Genomic DNA, 17,773 nt, shown 5'->3' with positions numbered 1-17,773 from the left:
TGCAAATTCAGTTGAGTATGGTGTACCGCGGTGCAGCTGGCTAAGGCCATTATTGTTTTCTGTTTTTACTAATGACCTTCCACTGACCTTGAATAAAGCCTGTGTTTCTATGTATGCTGACGACTCAACAGTATACACAGTGGTGGAAAAAGTCAAATATACTTAAGCATCAAAAGTAAATGGAATTGATAAAATATACTTAAGTATCAAAAGTAAAAGTATACATCATTTCAAATTCCTTATATTAAGCAAACCAGATGGCACATTATTTTTATACAGATAGCCAGGATCACACTCCAACACAACACTTACAACACTTACAACACTTACAAACAAAGCATTTCTGTTTAGTGAGTCTGACAGATCAGAGGCAGTAGGGATGACCAGGGATGTTCTCTTGATAAGTGCATTTTCCTGTCAAAATGTAATGAGTACTTTACAGTTCCAGGGAAAATGTATGGAGTAAAAATGACATTATTTCTTTAGGAATGTAGTGAAGTGAAAGTAAAAGTTGGCAAAAATATAAATCGTACAGATACCCCAAAAAACAACTTAAGTAGTACTTTAAAGTATTTTTACTGAAGTACTTTACACCACTGAGTATACATGTTGGCTGCAACAATAAAACCAATAACTGACACTTAACATAGAGCTCCAGTCAGTTTTAGAATAATAACAAGCAATAGGTTGGTGCTAAATATCTCAAAAATGAAAAGCATCATTTTTGGAAGAAATCACTTGCTCAATTCTAAACCTCATTTAGATATATTATTGAATAATGTGGAGATTGAGCAAGTTGAGGAGACTAAACTGCTGGGTATAACCCTAGATACCAACCTGTCATGGACAAAACATATAGACTCAATGGTTGCAAAATGGGAAGAGGTCTCTTCATGATAGGGTGTTGCTCTTCCTTCTTGACTTCTCAGACAACCAGACAGGTCCTACTGGTCCTAGATTTGTCACACCTGGACCACTGCCCAGCTGTGTGGCCATGTGCGGCAAAGAAGGACATAGGTACATTGCAGTTAGTCCAGAACAAAGCAGCACGTATCGTACTTTAATGTACACAGAGGGCAAGTGCCAGTAACATGTATGTCAATCTCTCAAAATTGAGGAGAGATTGACTGTATCACTATTGGTCTTTGTGCGAGGTAATAATGTGGTGAAGGTACCGAACTGTCTGTTCAAGCAGTTCGCACACAATTTGGACACTCATTGGTACAACACAAGACATCCAACACAGTCCCCAGGTCTAGAACAGAGGCTGGGAAATGCACAGTACAAAATACCAGGTAACTCAAGCTAATAGTAAAACCAGATTAAATAACACCTTACTGCACAAAGGGGACTGTGAAGAGACACAGGCATTTTACTCATCTTGTATTGTAATTTGCACTGTATTATGTATTATACCTAGATATTGTGGGAATGTACTGATATGTAGGCTATGTGTGACATTTTAAATGTATGTATATCAGTCCTTGAACTAATAATGTTCTGTACTATGTATTATGTCATGTTTAGCATCTCCCACCTGTGGCACACGCTCCAGCAGGTATATCTCTCTAGTCACCCCCAAAACCAATTCTTTCTTTGGCCGCCTCTCCTTCCAGTTCTCTGCTGCCAATGACTGGAACGAACTACAAAAATCTCTGAAACTGGAAACACTTATCTCCCTCACTAGCTTTAAGCACCAACTGTCAGAGCAGCTCACAGATTACTGCACCTGTACATAGCCCACCTATAATTTAGCCCAAACAACTACCTCTTTCCCAACTGTATTTAATTTTAATTTATTTATTTATTTTGCTCCTTTGCACCCCATTATTTTTATTTCTACTTTGCACATTCTTCCATTGCAAAACTACCATTCCAGTATTTTACTTGCTATATTGTATTTACTTTGCCATCATGGCCTTTTTTGCCTTTACCTCCCTTCTCACCTCATTTGCTCACATTGTATATAGACTTGTTTATACTGCATTATTGACTGTATGTTTGTTTTTACTTCATGTGTAACTCTGTGTCGTTTTATCTGTCGAACTGCTTTGCTTTATCTTGGCCAGGTCGCAATTGTAAATGAGAACTTGTTCTCAACTTGCCTACCTGGTTAAATAAAGGTAAATAAATAAATAATAAATAAATATGTTTCATGTGGACTCCAGGAATAATAGCTAATGCTTTTACCAAATACCAAATACTCATCCCCCCCATCTCTCTGCTCTCCTCCTCTCTCTCCTCCTCTCATCTGTCTCTTTTTCCATACTCCTCCCCCAGTCTCAGCTCAGCACACCAGACTCCAACCCAACATACAGTGATCTATCTACTGTATAGTCTTGTGCCAGCCAACTGGGCGCAAACTGGTTGAATCATCAACGTAATTTGTAAAATTATTGCGAGGGGAATCTACGTGGAAAATACATTGTATTTGAAAATAGTAATTAACGGAAACTGTTGTTTTGAGGGTGGAATCCTGCACAGAATGGCGCCGAAGGAGATGGCTGCCGTTTTATGACCCGATAACCAATTGTGCTGTTGTGTATATGTTTTTGCATTATTTGTAACTTATTTGGTACATAATGATTCTGCCACAGTGTCTTATGACCGAAAATAGCTTCTAGATATCAGTACAGCGATTACCCACCCCATACTGGAGGAATATTTTTCTTCAACGAGACTGACGGGAAGGATTTACTTCAGACGCCCGACAAGGCTCTCATCCCCTTCATTCTCAGGAGAACGAGATAGAGGTATCGAGGATGAAGATCCTGGTGCCTTGTAAGGATCCATCACCATCAGTCCTATTAGCCAACATACAATCAATTAATAATAAAATAGACAAACTACGATCACGTATATCCTACCAACGGGATATTAAAAACTGTAATATCTTATGTGTCACCGAGTCGTAGCTGAACGACGACATGAAAAACAAACAGCTGGCGGGTTTTAAGCTTTTTTGGAAGAATAGAACAGCGGCCTCTGGTAAGACAAGGGTCTATGTATATTTGTAAACAACAGCTGGTGCACAAAATCTAAGGAAGTCTCAAGGTTTTGCTTGCCTGAGGTAGAGTTTCTCATGATAAGCTGTAGACCACACTATTTACCAAATATTCATCTGTATTTTTAGTAGCTGTCTATATACCACCACAAACCGATGCTGGCACTAAGACTGCACTGAATGAGCACTCATCTAGAGGCGGCACACCTAGTGGCCCGAGAATAATAATGCAAGGAAACTCAAATCCGTTTTACCTCATTTCTACCAGCGTGTTAAATGTGCAACCAGAGGGAAAAAAACTCTAGACCACCTTTACTCCACACACAGAGTCACATACAAAGCTCTCCCTTGCCCTCCATTTGGAAAATCTGATTCTATCCTCCTGATTCCTGCCTACAAGCAAAAACTAAAGCAGGAAGCACCAGTGACTCGGTCAATAAGAATGTGGTCAAATGAAGCAGATGCTAAGCTACAGGACTGTTTTTCTAGCGCAGACTGGAATATGTTCTGGGATTCTTCCAATGGCATAGTTCACCACGAGCCACTGGCTTCATCAATAAGTGCATCGATGACGTTGTCCCCACAGAAGGCATGGATTACAGGCAACATCCGCACTGAGTTAAAGGGTAGAGCTGATGCTTTCAAAGGGCAGGACTCTAACCCAGAAGCTTATGCTCTCCGATGAACCATCAACCAGGCAAAAGCGTCAATACAGGACTAAGATTGAATTGTACTGCACCGGCTACGACGCTCGTCGGATGTGGCAGGGCTTGCAAACTTTTATTTGTATTATTTCACCTTTATTTAACCAGGTAAGCTAGTTGAGAACAAGGTCTCATTTACAACTGCGACCTGGTCAAAAGCAGTGCGACACAAACAACAACACAGAGTTACACATGGAATAAACAAATGTACAGTCAATAAAACAATAGAAAAAATCTATATACAGTGTGTACAAATGAGGTAAGATTAGCGAGGTAAGGCAATAAATAGACAGTAGTGGTGAAGTAATTACAATTTAGCCATTAAACACTGGAGTGATAAATGTGCAGAAGATGAATGTGCAAGTAGAGATACTGGGGTGCAAAGGGGCAAAAAAACAATATAGGGATGAGGTAGTTGGATGGGTTATTTACAAATGGGCTATGTACAGGTGCAATGATCTGAGAGCTGCTCTGACAGCTGATGCTTAAAGTTAGTGAGGGAGATATGTCTCCAGCTTCAGTGATTTTTGCAATTCGTTCCAGTCATTGGCAGCGGAGAACTAGAAGGAAAGGCGGCCAAAGTAGGAATTGGCTTTTGGGGTGACCAGTGAATTATACCTGCTGGAGCGTGTGCTACGGGTGGGTACTGCTATGGTGACCAGTGAGCTGAGATAAGACGGGGCTTAACTACTATAGACTACAAAGGGAAGCACAGCCGCGAGCTGCCCAGTGACATGAACCTATCAGATGAGCTAAATAAATTCTATGCTTGCTTCGAAGCAATAAACACTGAAGCATGCATGAGAGCATCAGCTGTTCCCGTATGACTGTTTAATCACGCTCTCAATAGCCGATGTGAGTAAGACCTTTAAACAGGTCAACATTCACAAGGACGCAGAGCCAGACGGATTACCAGGACATGTACTCAGGGCATGCGCTAACCAACTGACTGAGTCTGGAATACCAACATGTTTCAAGTAGACCACAATGGTCCCTGTGCCCAAGAACACTAAGGTAACCTGCCTAAATGGCTACCGACCCGTAGCACACATGTCTGACGGCATGAAGTGCCTTGAAAGCCTGGTCATGGATCACATAAACTCCATTATCCCAGATACCCTAGATCCACTCCAATTTGCACACCGCCCCAACAGATCCACAGATGATGTGATCTCCATTGCACTCAACACTACCATTTTCCACCTGGACAAAAGGAACACGTAAGTGAGAATGCTATTCATTGACTATAGCTCAGTGTTCAACACCATAGTGCCCTCAAAGCTCATCACTAATCTAAGGGCCCTGGGACTAAACACCTCCCTCTGCAACTGGATCCTGGACTTCCTGATGGGCCACCCCCAGGTGATAAGGGTAGGTAACAACACATCCGCCACGCTGATCCTAAACAAGGGGTCCCTCAGGGGTGCGTGCTCAGTCCCCTCCTGTACTCCTTGTTCACTCATAACTGCATGGCAAGGCATGACTCCAACACCATCATCAAGTTTTACCGGTACCGGAGCACCAAGTCTAGGTCCAAAAGGCTTATTAACAGCTTCTATCCCCATGCCATAAAACTCCTGAACAGCTAATCAAGGGCTAACCAGACCCCTCTTTTACGCTGTTGTCGATGTGTGCAGAGGGTCCCTGGTTCGAGCCCAGGTAGGGGCAAGGAGAGGGAAGGAAGCTATACTGTTACACATAGTCACTTTAACTCTACCTACATGTACATATTACCTCAATTACCTCGAGTAACCGGTGCCCCTGCAAATTGCTCTGTCCGGTACCCCCTGTATATAGCATATATATATATATTTACTTAACACTTCTTTTTTTTCTTTTTTTTAAACTTCTTAAAGCATTGTTGGTTAAGGGCTTGTAAGTAAGTATTTCACTGTAAGGCGCATGTGACAAATACAATTTGATTTGATTTGAATTACAACAACAGGATTATATCAGAATTTTAACACATTTTTAACATAGACAAACCTTGTATATAATATGTTGAATTTGTTCCTTTGAAACAATATCAGATCTTCAACGTTATAGCCACTATTGAAAAAATAACAATAGGCTGGTCAGCACCTCTTAGTGGAGAGTTGATCTAGCTACAGCTATACATTTGGACTCCCATCCAGGGTTTTAACTAAGCCCAGTAGTGCTTAAATGTGTTACGGACAACTACCAATGTGCTATTGTGAGAATGATTAGTGAGAGATCTGTTAATAACTAAATATATTCACTGTTGCTATCGAAGTCATTCCAAAGAGTAAGTTTAACAGTGCAAATTAAATGTAACCATACTTTATAAGTCATATATCATCAATGACACTATTTAGGCCTATATAGCATTTGAAAAGTCATCAACAGCTTTTGTCCACCCAGGGTTAAACTAAAAAATATACAATACATATAGGCCTAAGGGTTTCAAGCTTTGGTTCATTTCAAATTTCATCTTCAAGTTAATCATTAATATGTTGGATTCACGTCTCCAACTCAACCAAAAATACAATTTAAAGTATAGGACTAAATCAAATTGTCACGAATCCCGTTTCCTGAGTCTGTTTTTTTGCCAGTGTTCTGTCCTGGAGTGTTTTTTCCGGCGTCCTGGAACGCACCCTGTCTGGTTGCCGGGCAATGTAGCCAGTTGGGAGTTCTGATTACCCGCACCTGTATCCCATCAGCTATCTGCACACCTGGTCCTGATCATCATCTCTCCTCTTCATAAGCCCGGACCTGACAACCATTCCCTGCCGGATCGTTAGCCATGAACAGTATGTTGTGCCATAGCATCAGCCTCAAGTTGGATAGAATTTGTTTTGTTGTTTTGTACGTCTTGCTTGCCTTCAACTTACCTCCGTTTGTTCTGTCTTCAGTTACTCACCCGGATCATTTACCCCATTCCCGCCTGGTCGTCGGAGGATTCCGCTTCTCCATTGGATCCACCTATTTACTCCCATCAACTCACCACCGCTGCCCGCTACGCCACCTGGATATATCTACCTACTCACATTCACTTGTAAATAAATACTCACCTTCTTCCTACTCTCCTTGTCCTGGTCTGCTTCTGGGTTCGATTTTGAAGAAACGTGACACAAATTAAACTTTATTTAAAGCAGAGCTCGACCAATTGTGATTTTTCAACACCGATACAGATACCGATTATTGGAGGACCAAAAAAAAGCCGATACCGATTAATCGGCTGATTTTATATATATATTTGTAATAAATGACAATTACAACAATACTGGATGAACAATGAACACTTTATTTTATCTTAATATAATACATAAATAAAATCAATTTAGTCTCAAATAAATAATGAAACATTTTCAATTTGGTTTAAATAATGCAAAAACACAGTGCAAGCGAAGAAAGTAAAAGTGCAATATGTGCCATGTAAAAAAGCTAACGTTTAAGTTCCTTGCTCAGAACATGAGAGCATATGAAAGCTGGTGGTTCCTTTTAACATGAGTCTTCAATATTCCCAGGTAAGACATTTTAGGCTGTAGTTATAGGAATAATATGACTATTTCTCTCTATATCATTTGTATTTCATATACCTTTGACTACTGGATGTTCTTATAGTCACTTTAGTATTGCCAGCCTAATCTCTGGAGTTGATAGGTTTGAAGTTATAAACAGCGCTGTGCTTCCAAGCATTGTTAAAAGCTGCTGTTTGAATAAATGCGAGCCTGCTGCTGCCTACCACCGCTCAGTCAGACTGCTCTATCAAATAGGAAATCATATACTTATAATTATAATATAATAAACACACAGAAATACGAGCCTTTGGTCATTAATATGGTCAAATCCATAAACTATAATTTCCAAAACAAAACATGTATTCTTTCAGTGAAATAAGGAACCGTTCCGTATTTTATCGAACGGATGGCAACCCTAAGTCTAAATATTGCTGTTACATTGCACAACCTTCAATGTTATGTCATAATTATGTAAAATTATGGGAAATTAATTACGGTCTTTGTTAGGAATAAATGGCCTTTCAACAGATCGCAACGAGCCAGGCGACCCAAACTGCTGCATATAACCTGACTCTGCTTGCACTGAAAGCAAGAGAAGTGACAATTTCCCAAGTTAATATTGCCTGCTTACATGAATTTCTTTTAACTACATTTGCAGGTTTAAAAAAATATACTTGTGTATTGATTTAAAAAAAGGCATTGATGTTTATGGTTAGGTACATTATTGCAACGATTGTGCTTTTTTCGCGAATGCGCTTTTGATAAATCATCACCCGTTTAGCGAAGTTGAAGTAGGCTGTGATTCGTTGATAAATTAACAGGCACCACATTGATTATATGCAATGCAGAACAAGCTAGTTAACCTAGTAATATTATCAACCATGTGTAGTTAACTAGTGATTATGTGAAGATTGATTGTTTTTTAATAAGATAAGTTTAATGCTAGCTAGAAACTTACCTTGGCTCCTTGCAGCCACAAGGTCCTTTTGATGCTGCACTCGTGTAACAGGTGATCAGCCTGCCATGTATTCTCTTCGTGAATTGAAATGTAATTGGCCATAATCGGCATCCAAAAAGGCAGGTTACCGATTGTTATGGAAACTTGAAATCGGCCCTAATCAATTGGCCATGCCGATTAATCGGTCGACGTTAGGTGTCTTTTATACTGATAACAAGTTCAAACAGGTGCCATTAATACAGGTAACGAGTGGAGGACAGAGGAGCCTCTTAAAGAAGAAGTTACAGGTCTGTGAGAGCCAGAAATCTTGCTTGTTTGTAGGTGACCAAATACTTATTTTCCACCATAATTTGCAAAATAATTCATAAAAAATCCTACAATGTGATTTTCTGGATTTTTTCTCTCTCATTTTGTCTGTCATAGTTGATGTGTACCTATGATGAAAATTACAGGCCTCTCTCACCTTTTTAAGTGGGAGAACTTGCACAATTGGTGGCTGACTAAATACTTTTTTGCCCCACTGTATATACTCCCTCTGCCATTTGTCTTTGTCGGTCATTGTAAATGTTACTAGTTTTCCTGAGAGGAATCTCTCTTACTATTTCTTGAGTACTTTATATTTTGCACTCTGGGTTCGCCTAAAGTCCTGCCTACTCCTCTCTACACCAGTGACAGAATGACCGACCCAAGAAAACAGGAAGCAGCAGGACATCCCTCTCTGATGTAGGAGCGGACTTGTGCCTGGAGCGCCTTGGGACTGCCATGGACGAGATGCTCCGGGCCATATGCCAACTGCAGGCTATGCCACCACCTTCCCAGCTCCCCACGGTCGTTCCAGCCACCCCACCATATTCTACATCACCCGGTCCGATCAGCAACGTCCACCTGCCCCTCCCGGAGCAGTCTGACAGCACCTCAGCTCATTGCAGGCGGTGTCTTCTGCAGTGTGACCTCCACCTGGCCCGTCATGCCGAGACAGCCTCAGAGAGAGACAAGGTGGCCTTGGTGACCTCGGTGCTGACAGGCGGGGCTCTGGAGTGGGCGCAAGCCGTCTGGGAGAGGGACGGACCAGAAGTGCAGTCCTATGAGAGCTTCACCCAACTCTTCCGTGCTGTCTTCGACCACCCTACAGAAGGCTGAGAGGGAGGTGAGTGTCTCCTCTGTCTACACCAGGGGTCCCGGACAGCGTTGGAGTACGCTCTGGATTTCCCAACCGTGTCTACGTCCACTGGCTGGAACGACCAGGCCCTGTCAACGTTTTTCCGCAGTGGGCTACAGGCGAACGTCAAGACCAAGCTGGCCTGTCGCAATGAGAACCTCATGCTGGACCAGCTCATCTCCATGTCCATCCGCCTGGATAATCTCCTGCATGCCCATCGTCGCAAATCCCAGGGGTTTGGGTCTCTCTCAAGGAACCTCCAGCGAGACTAAGCCCATGGAGGTGGGCACGACGCACCTTCCCCATGAGGAACGTCAACACCGCCGTCAACTGGGTCTCTGCTCCTACTGCTGGGAGTCAGACCATCCCTTGAACACCTGTCCCAGAAGGAGAACCAAGCGAGGAAGCGTCAGGCCGAGGAGCGCTCCTGCACCTTCCCAGGTAGGCGTGGACGTGCCTTGATCCTCTCTGTCCACTAAGCCTGTCCTCCACCCTGTCACTTTCCCTGAGTATCCTGGCCCCCCACTGAGTCCTGCCCTAGTGTGCTCAGGTGATGCAGGCAATTTCCTAGACCGGTCAGTGGCCTTATCATTACGCATTCCTCTAGTCCCTTTACAACCCCTATTCAAGTCTTTGCCCTAGTCAACCATCCCCTCGGAACAGGACTGGTGTGCCAGACCACGATTCCCATTTCCCTCAGTTACCCACAACCACCATGAACGCATCACTTTCCTCATCTTAGACTTTCCTGCACACCCTGTAGATTTAGGTTTCCCCTAGCTACAGTTGCATAACCCTAGTATATCATGGACATAGAGGAGGTTGTTGGGTTGGTTGCAGGAGTGTAAGGGGAGGTGTCTCTCTGTGTCAATCTGTGCCACCTCTGTGGAAAGTCTGGACCAGGACACCCACGTCCCTATCTCAGAGGAGTACCAGGGCCTACAGGTGGCCTTCTTGAAGACTCATGCCACGTGCTTGCCCCTTCATCGCCCATGGGACTGCACTATCAACCTACTGTCTGGTTCTACCCTCCCGCGCTGGCCCAAGGATCCATCCGTCAGTCCACCACCCTGGGCGCCTCCAGCTTATTTTTTGTGAAGGAGGGAGGTCTCCGCCCCTATATCGATTACTGGACACTGAATAAGGCTACTGTTAAATTCAGTTATCCCCTGCCTCTCATACCTACTTTGATCAAACAGATGCACGGCACTAAGCAACCTGGTGCGCATCAGAGAGGGGGATGAATGGAAGACTGTCTTCAGCACCAGCACCGGGCACTACGAATACAGGGTAATGCCCTATGGCCTGACAAATGTGCTCACCACCTGCATTCAGTGAACAGCTAGGCCAAGGGCGGACAGAGCTGGATCCGACTGTCTCCTCACTCTACAGAGTGCTGTAGTGCGATTGTTTGAGGACGGCGCCCCACATCAAACTATTTTTCCACCGACACAGGTTTCATACATTCACAGATAACGATGAAATATTCACTTACTCTTTGAAAATGTTCCTCTGATTTGTCATCCAAAGGGTCCCAGCTATAACATGTAGTGTCGTTTTGTTAGATAAAATCCTTCTTTATATCCCAAAAAGTCTGTTTAGTTGGCGCCATCGATTTGAGTAATCCACACGTTTCTATTTACTCCTCAGATACCCTAAAATGTAATAAAACTATAATATTTATTTCGAAAAGAAGTATGTTCAATAGGAAACACAAATTTCCAAGACTATGTCTTTCTACTAAAACTGTTATTTCTTATTCGTTTTTGAAGTTACAAGCCTGAAACTTTGAACATAGACTGCTGACACCCTGTGGAGCTAATTTTCAATATGACCTTTTACTTGCCTTTCTAAGAGGATGGTCTCTCAAAAAAACCCAATTCTGGGTTTTTTTCTTTGGATTTTCTCCAACCATATCTATTGTGTAATATTCTCCTACATTATTTTAACATTTCTACAAACTTCTAAGTATTTTCTTTCCAATGGTACCAATTATATGCAGTTTACTTTGGGCGTGTCATTCAGGCAGGAAGTGGAGAAAAAAGGGGCCTAGCTCTAATTAACATGGCCCATTTCTGCATGGCTAAAAGTACTCTGGAGAAAATATCACAACATGTCTCCAACATAACTCCATTACCTCTCCACACATTGTACACATCACGGACAAACTAAATTGGTCCACCCACACAGACAGCATGGTGAAGAAGGCGCAGCAGCGCCTCTTCAACCTCAGGAGGCTGAAGAAATTTGGCTTGCCACCAAAAGCACTCAAACGTTTACAGATTTACAGATGCACAATCGAGAGCACCCTGTCGGGCTGTATCACCGCCTGGTACGGCAACTGCTCCGCCCACAACCGTAAGGCTCTCCAGAGGGTAGTGAGGTCTACACAACGCATCACAGAGGGCAAACTACCTGCCCTCCAAGACACCTACACCACTCGATGTCACAGGAAGGCCATAAAGATCATCAAGGACAACAACCACCCGAGCCACTGCCTGTTCACCCCGCTATCATCCAGAAGGCGAGGTCAGTACAGGTGCATCAAAGCAGGGACCTAGAGACTGAAAAACAGCTTCTATCTCAAGGCCATCAGACTGTTAAACAGCCACCACTAACATTGAATGGTTGCTGCCAATGTAATGGATATGAAATAGCTAGCTAGTTAGCGGTGGTGCTCGCTAAATAGCATTTCAATCGGTGACGTCACTTGCTCTGAGACCTTGAAGTAGTGGTTCCCCTTGCTCTGCAAGGGCCGTGGCTTTTGTGGAGCGATGGGTAACGATGCTTCGTGGGTGACTGTTGTTGATGTGTGCAGAGGGTCCCTGGTTCGCACCCGAGTATGGGCGAGGGGACGGTCTATAGTTATACTGTTAATTTGGTGCCGTGACCCGGATCACTGGTTGCTGCGGAAAAGGAGGAAGGTCAAAAGGGGGGTGAGTGTAACAGATGTGAAATAGCTAGCTAGTTAGCGGTGGTGCGCGCTAAATAGGATTTCAATCGGTGACGTCACTTGCTCTGAGACTTTGAAGTAGTGGTTCCCTTGCTCTGCAAGGGCCACGGCTTTTGTGGAGCGATGGGTAACGATGCTTCGTGGGTGACTGTTGTTGATGTGTGCAGAGGGTCCCTAGTTCGCGCCCGGGTATGGGCGAGGGGACGGTCTAAAGTTATACTGTTACACCAACATACTGACTCAACTCCAGCCACTTTAATATTGGAAAATGTATGTAATACATGTATCACTAGCCACTTTAAACAATGCCACTTTTATGTGTTTACATACCCTAAATTACTCATCTCATATGTATATACTGTACTCGATACCATCTACTGCATCTTGCCGATGCCGTTCTGTACCATCACTCATTCATATATCTTTATGTACATATTATTCATCCCTTTACACTTGTGTGTATAATGTAGTTGTTGTGAAATTGTTTGGTTAGATTACTTGTTGGTTATTACTGCATTGTCGGAACTAGAAGCATTTCACTACACTCGCATTAACATCTGCTAACCATGTTTATGTGACAAATCAAATTTGATTTGATTTTGATTTGATTCCTCACTGACATTTCAACTTAAATGGAACTGCAATTGTCTTCAGTCGTGGTACGTGCCTCTGGTCAAACTTGGTTTGCATTGACATCAGCAAGAGTGCACGGTGCACACATATACTTCTACACCGGCATTGCTTGTTGTTTGGGGTTTTAGGCTGGGTTCCTGTACAGCACTTTGAGATATCAGCTGATGTACGAAGGGCTATATAAATACATTTGATTTGATTTGATTGGGATTAGGCAGTAGGCTATGTTATGCCAAGTAAACTGCTCGACATGAGTAACGTCAGTTTGAAGCCCAATAAAACTGTTTTCCAAAATGTGTCACAGGATGTAATTCTATTACATATGGAGTCACAGTTTGTTTCCCCTCCTTCGCAAATAGTAGTGTTCTAGAAAGCTACTGTTCTCACTTATCAATTAAATATTTATGCTCTGTTTATTGAGGATAAATTGAAAAAAAATGAAGGCTTTACACATTTCCCTGCAGCCACTTAGCCTGGATAAATATTGGGAACGGTGTAATTTGCAAATGGCTGCTATTATTCTAATTTGCCATTCAAATAATGGCCCTATACCAGATTCCTTAACTTCCACTTTTTTAACATCATTTAATCAATTTATTTCACATCAAGCAAACAGCCACAGACAGCCAATTCGGCTAAATATGCTTGAGCGTTTGACTTCTAGAAAACTATTTCAATTAGTTTTTGGACTAAAACAAATGAACCGAGGCGCGTGTTTGACAAATGCAAATGAAAGTCAAACCCCAAGAGTCCTTGGTAAATTGCTTTGCTCAGGAGCAATTATAAAGGGATCTGTTGATTTTCTTGTTAAGTGGCTTAGATTGGTTGGAGACTGGAAGGGTCTAATTTGAACCCTAATACGTAGTGACTGGTGGAACGGCAGTGAGGACCTCACTTAAACGACCATTAACATCAATACCACTGGGACAGCTCACACTGACGCTCACTCTGATACTGTCATTCAACACAGGATCAACAGACACACGTACGCACACTTTCAGGCATACATACATACATCAATACCACTAAAATAGCTCTCTATGTCACACACACATCAATAGCACTAAAATAGCTCTCTCTGACACAGTTTACACACAGTGGTAATACACAGGGACAGCTTACACTGATAACATTCATACTGAGACAATACCCTGTCACACTAAGACCTCAGCGAGCATAAGAATAACTCCTGTTGTTGTTTAAACATGAACTAAGGCAAATATCCAGCTCATCCTCAGACCCCAGAGACCTCTCTCTGGGTGATTGCTGATTGTCTAGCTAGGAGACAGGACATGATATACTTGTACTTTACTTACAGTACCTTGTGTGTTTCCTTGCCACATTCAACAACAGAGATTTGACTACCAGTGTTGGGGAGTAGTGAACTACATGTAGTTCAACTAGTAATTTAATTTGACTGTAGTTTGGTGGTAGTTGAACTAAATTCAAATCTTGGTAGTGTTTTCAGTAGTTAATTATTTTTGCCATGCAGTGGTGTAGCTAACTACTGGATACACACAACTCTTTTTGCAAAAAGAAGAGAAAATATGGTAAAGTAGGTAATCATTTTATTTTTCGGCATCAGACCTGCCTAATTCTTTGCCTGATGACATACTACGCTGCTATATTGACAGCAACAAACTTCTGGTCGGAGCGATGTGGATCAGTGGAGGCTCCTCAGAGGCGGAAGGGGAGGACCATCCTCCTCAGTGAATTTAATAAAAACTCAAATTGTAAAACATAGCCTCAACAGCACTCTGTAGGGTAGCACCATGGTGTAGCAGGTAGCTTCTGTCTTTCTCTGGGGACATTGGCTTCAACACAAAACCTAGGAGGCTCATGGTTCTCACCCTCTTCCATAGCCTTACACAGTAATTATGACAACTTCCAGAGGACGTCCTCCAGCCTATCAGAGCTCTTGGAGCTGACATGTTTTCCACCCAATCAAAGGATCAGATAATGAATCTAGGGCTGAAAGCACAAGTTACAGCTATCTAGCACTGCAGTGTATAAAATGTGTTGAGTAGTTGACACAAAGAGAGAGAAAGACAATAGTTGAACAGTTTTTAACAAACTAATTTCTTCCAAAATGAAGGAGAAGCAAGAGAGAAAGAAAGAGAGAGATAATTTTTTTTCACTCAGTTTCACTTACTTTTACCAAGCAAGTGCAGCTAGCTAGTTTAGCCTACGCAAACACTTCGCTCAAACAGAGGGATGCAATGTTAGCTAGCTGGCTATGACTTTCCAACACAACACTGGAACTCTTCCAAGTCAAGGTAAGCTTTTGGTATTACTCATTTATTGCCACTCAGGACCGCCGGTGTCACTGCTTACTGACTGTACACTGTAATGTTACTGCATGATTGTAGGGGGTTTACTAATGCATTAGATCTATTAGCTATACTGACTATGACGTAACTTTAACTAGTATGGTGACAACAATGTAGGCTGTGTGTTTGGCTTGGAAAGTTTTTTTCGCCATATTACAGCTGATGTGTTGAGCAATGATGTCCACAATGGAAGGGAAGAGGTGACAGGAGGAGAGCGCATAGATGTGATAAGGAATACAACGTGGCTGCTATGAACCTATAAACCGTGTTTACGCGTGATCAGGGGTGTATTAGTTCCGCCGACTCTGTTGAAAGACGTTTCTTAAACTGAAGCAAACGGAACAAAACGGGGATAAACATACCTGAATTTGTCCAATAGAAACTCTCGTTTGCAACTGTTGGATTAATGATTGCACCCTATATCAGCTATATTCAGGCAAGAGTGTGCAAGGCGGTATTGAATGTCACTGTCTGTCCATGTGTCCCTGTCTGTCATCTCAAATTTGTTTCTCGACCTGTGTCGAAATTGTGTATGAAATTTAATTCATAGGCTAGGTTGTAGCAACCTCATGATGGGTATAGGGAAGATTTGAGTATCATGTAGTAGCCTAAACCTATCACTGTTACATTGAGCTGGGTGAATGGAATATGAATAAGAGTCATCCAATATGCTGTAATAGAAATAAGGCCATGCTCATGAAAATAAAATCGTCCTCCCTCATCTTAAATGGCACTGACTGCCACTGATGTGGATGGGTAGCCAGGCAACCTAATTCTCACTCACTTGATTTTTGTGTTTAATAGGCTAAATGACACATTCTGTTAATATCGGACTCTCTAGTAAACTGTTCTTGCAATTTGTAGTCTGACATTTCAGATTTAGATATGATAATTGTTCACAAACTAGTTTTTCAAAGTAACTTTAGTTAAGGGTAGATTTAATGTAGCTTAAGACTTCTAGTGTGACGTACTTGGCAGCTTGGTAAACTATATTTTCAGTGTAGCTTCCCTCAACACTGCTAACTACATCTCACTATGATGACAGAGACGGACACAGACACATCGCTCACAGAGTTTACTGGGGTGTGTGTGTGTTTGCAGCGACATCAGTCAACTGTCGTCAGCTATTTTTCCTGGCATCCGTGTTGCGAGGGTGTGTGACAGTATGTCACAACAAGGTGGCAATGTGCTAAACATGTTGGTAGGAGGAGGCATCTGCTACAGTTGCAGCTGACGACACCACCAAGCTGTCTCCAATTAGCTAATTCGATCAGATAAGATAAGGAGTGCAATCAAAAAACGTTTATATCCATTTCCATTAAGGCCCAGAATCACACAGTGTGTGTGCAGATTGTCACACTGATTTAAGTTTCTCAGAACCACATTTCCATTTTCAGATTCCTGTCTCCATTAGAGGTGGAGTAATGCTGTTGCATTTTATGATGACTTTTGAGAAAAATATCAGATCTTACAATTCCAGATAATTTTACGATAACAAGTGCTATAACCTAACCACAATGAACTGTCCAGTCTATGTAGACTGTGGTTGGGCTGAACAGAGTATTCTAATGTGTTTGTGTGTGTTTTTAGTCTTGTGCTGTTTTGGGGATCTATTCTTTATCTGACTCATGACATGACCCAATTAGACTGATTACATGAATGATCTTATCCAAGTACCCAATGGCCACAGTGTCCCTATAGCACCCGCCTCATACCGGCTGCTCTTTGTGCAAAAGAGTTTACTCTCCATTTAGTCCGGATGAAATAACATGACAATGTTTGTGCATCAAAATATCTGTAGGCCACAACCCTATTCAGCCTTCCAACAGACTACATACAGTAAGTAGTATGGTCATACTGTATCATATCTGCATAATAGTCACATAAGATCTCCTTCCTGGCTTCTTTCTGGATCCTTTTCATTCATTTGAACAGTCATCTAATCATCCCTTACCCATATTTTATTCATCCTTCACTGAAAACAGACTCGCTGCTAATTACATGCTGTCTCTCCCTTCAACAGAATGAATAGAGATGGATGGGAGGGATGGAGAGAGAGAGAGAGAGACGGTGAAAGAGGAAAAGGAGGAGAGCGAGGGGTGCATGTTTATCTGTGCATGGTATTCCCAGAGGGATATGTGGAGCTGCAGCCCTGTGATCTGAAATCTAATAACCACACGAAATGCCACAATGCCTTTCCTGGTAGCACATAAACACACACACACACACACACACACACACACACACACACACACACACACACACACACACACACACACACACACACACACACACACACACACACACACACACACACACACACACACACAAACAAACACACTCACATATAGCGCAGGATAATGCGGTGAAATTATGATTGGTTTGTTTGACCTTATAGGTCGAGTGGTCACTGAGTGACTGCTGAATCCACTCAGAACGCTCTCAATGTTTACCAAACTGGCGAGAGTGGGAGTGATATGTTTATATTTCAGTCAATATGTCCTTCACCGGACGTGCATTAGTCAACTAGGGTCAGCCTGATATATGGTC

Source organism: Oncorhynchus kisutch, linkage group LG1 (genome assembly GCF_002021735.2).
Source record: "Oncorhynchus kisutch isolate 150728-3 linkage group LG1, Okis_V2, whole genome shotgun sequence".
Classification (NCBI taxonomy): domain Eukaryota; kingdom Metazoa; phylum Chordata; class Actinopteri; order Salmoniformes; family Salmonidae; genus Oncorhynchus; species Oncorhynchus kisutch.
Note: the sequence above shows the minus strand (reverse complement) of the source record.